Source organism: Notamacropus eugenii, chromosome 4, assembly GCF_028372415.1.
Source record: "Notamacropus eugenii isolate mMacEug1 chromosome 4, mMacEug1.pri_v2, whole genome shotgun sequence".
NCBI classification, from domain to species: Eukaryota; Metazoa; Chordata; class Mammalia; order Diprotodontia; family Macropodidae; genus Notamacropus; species Notamacropus eugenii.
Window position 1 is genome coordinate 313744839 of NC_092875.1, and position 2918 is coordinate 313747756.

Consider the following 2918-nt stretch of genomic DNA (forward strand, 5'->3'; position numbering starts at 1 on the left):
AGAAAAAAATCCTTAAAACATAGAATTGATCAAACGGAAAAATAGGTACATAAACTTATTAAAGAAAATAATTCCCTCAAGATTAGAATTGGGAGAGATGGGGCTGGGAAAGAAGGAGCTAGAGCTGGTCAAAAAGACTGGAGTTTGCTCCTGCAGTTGCCTTAGCAGGGCCTGGGGGGGGGGTGCATGCATGTGCACATGTATCCTACCTCCCCCAAGTTGGAGTCGAGGTGGGAGCGAGGCCAAGCACCAGACTGTGGTAAAGAACCATGGCAATGGTCACCCAAGGAGAACCTCAAGTGTGGTTCAAACTTGTATTAGTTGGAGATGGGGGTACTGGGAAAACTGCATTTATAAAATGTCACTTGTCTGGTGAATTTGAGAAGAAGTATGTAGCTACCCTGGGTGTTGAGGTCCATCTTTTCCTCTTCCATACTAATGGACATCATATTAAATTCAATGTATGTGATACAGCTGGCCAAGAGAAATTTGGTGGTCTGAGAGATGGTTATTACATCTAAGCACAGTGTGCCATTATAATGTTTGATGTAACATCAAGAGTTACTTACAAGAATGCACCTAACTGGCATAGAGATCTGGTACAAGTATGTGAAAATATCCCTATAGTTTTATGTGGCAACAAAGTGAATATTAAGGACAGAAAAGTCAAGGCAAAATCAATTATCTTCCATAGGAAGAAGAATCTCCAGTACTATGACATCTCAAGCAAAAGTAGCTACAACTTTGAGAAGCCCTTCCTTTGCCTTGCTAGAAAATTTATTGAAGACCCTAATTTAGAGAATGCTGCCATGTCTGCTCTTGCATCTCCAGTGGTTGTCATAGATCCAGCACTGGTTGCACAGTATGAGCAGGACTTACAGATTGCTCTGACAACTGTCAGAGATAATGACCTGTAAGGGAATGAAGCTAGAGCCCAGCATCAGAGGTCTAATTTTATAGGTAACTGTCCTGTAATGTCAGTGGTGTAGCATGTTTGCCACTTTATTATATAGCTGAGCAGAAGATGTGCTTAATGTTTGGGATGCTGAAGGAAATGAATGGTCTTCAGAGTGAATGTGGCAGTTTAAAGAATATATAATTCATATTTTGGACCTGTGTATTTAGCTGTTTTGGACTGCAGTTATGTCCCCATGAGTTTCAAAAATAAGACTGCTGTAGTCCCATCACAATATTCAGTGGTGAATCATATTTGTTGTTGTCATTCCCATTCTTTTTTCATTTAGATCTTAACAAAGTTGCATTTCAAATTTAAAAAAAAAATTAGAATTCGGCAAGTGGAAGCTAATAACTCCATAAGACATCAAGAAATAATAAAATAAAATAAAAATGGAAAACAATAGAAGAAAATGTGAAATATTTCATCAGAAAAATGACTGATGTGAAAAATAACTTGAAAAGAAATGGACTACTTAAAAGTCATAAAAAAAATCCTAGATATCATTTTTTAAATAAATTACAAAGGAAAACTGCCCTGATATACTATAATCAGAGGGTAAAAAGGAAATTAAAAGAATCCACCAATCACCTCCAGAAAGAGATTCCAAAATGAAATTAACCAGGAATATTATAACCAAATTCCAGAGCTCCTAGGTAAAGGAGAAAATATTCAAAGAAACCAGAAAGAACTAATTTAAATATCTTGTAACAACAGTCAGAATTATAAAAGTTTTAACACCTTTTACATTAAAGGATCAGAGGAGTTGGAATATAATATCCCAGAAGGCAAAGGTTTTAGGATTACAACCAAGAAATGCCTACCTGACAAAACTAAGTATTAATCTTGAGGTGAAAAAAAGACATTTAATGAAATAGAGCACTTTCTGGCATTCCTGATGAAAAGACCAGAGCTGCACAGAAAATGTGACTTTCAAATACAAGACTCAAGAGAACCATAAAAAGATAAACAGGAAAGAGAAATCATAAGAGAATCAATAAAGTTAAGCTGGTTATATTCCTACATGAAAGGATACATGCAATTCCTAAGAACTTTATTATTAAGAGGACAATTAGAAGGCATATACATAGAGAGAGGGAATGGATATGAGTTGACTATGATGAGATGATATCCAAAAAATAAAATAAAATTGAGGTGTGAGGAACAGGGTTTCACTGGGAGAAGGGGGAAGAGAGAGGTAGAATGGGATAAATTGCCTCACATAAAAGAGGAATGAAAGAATTTTTACAGAGTGAGGGAAGGAGAGGGCAACTCTTGAACCTTACTCTTGTTGGAATTGGCTCAAAGAAAGAATAACAGATATTCAGTTGGATATAGACATCTACTTTGCCCTATAGGGAAGTATGAGGGGAAGGGATTGTTAGAAGGGGAAAAGATTGATAGAAGAAACAGGAGAATGGGGAAGGTGGTGACCAGAAGTAAGATACATATAAAAATGGACAGAGCTAAAGGAGAAAGAAGAATAAACAAGGGAACAAAGTTGGATGGAGGAAAATACAGATTGAGTAATCATAACTGTGAATATGAATGGGATAAACATCCATAAAATGCAATCAGATAGCATAGTGGGTTACATAATTTAGACACAAACAGTGATACCATAATCAAATTAAGAGAACATGGAATGACTTACCAGTCAAATCTATGAATAATGACCAAAAATGAGATGAAGAAACTTACAGGATGTCGAATGGATAATTTTTATCACATTAAATTAAAAAAAATTCACAAAAAACAAGACTAATGCAGAAACTACTAGAAGAAAAGGAGGAAAGTGGAGAAAAAAATATTTACAGCAAGTTTCTCTGATAAAGGCATCATTTTTCAAATATGTAGTAAACTATACTATGAAGAAATGAAAGATGAAGAAATCAAAGCTATCATTAGTCATGTGAAAAATGTTCTAATTTATTATTGATCAGAGAAAAGTAAATTAGAACAA

At 35.2% G+C, this 2918-nt stretch overlaps 1 pseudogene; it reads left to right on the forward strand.

The window, feature by feature from the left end:
* The first annotated feature begins 269 nt into the window (after positions 1-269).
* LOC140502532 (GTP-binding nuclear protein Ran pseudogene) lies at positions 270-917 on the forward strand (annotated as a pseudogene).
* The last annotated feature ends 2001 nt before the right edge of the window (positions 918-2918 follow it).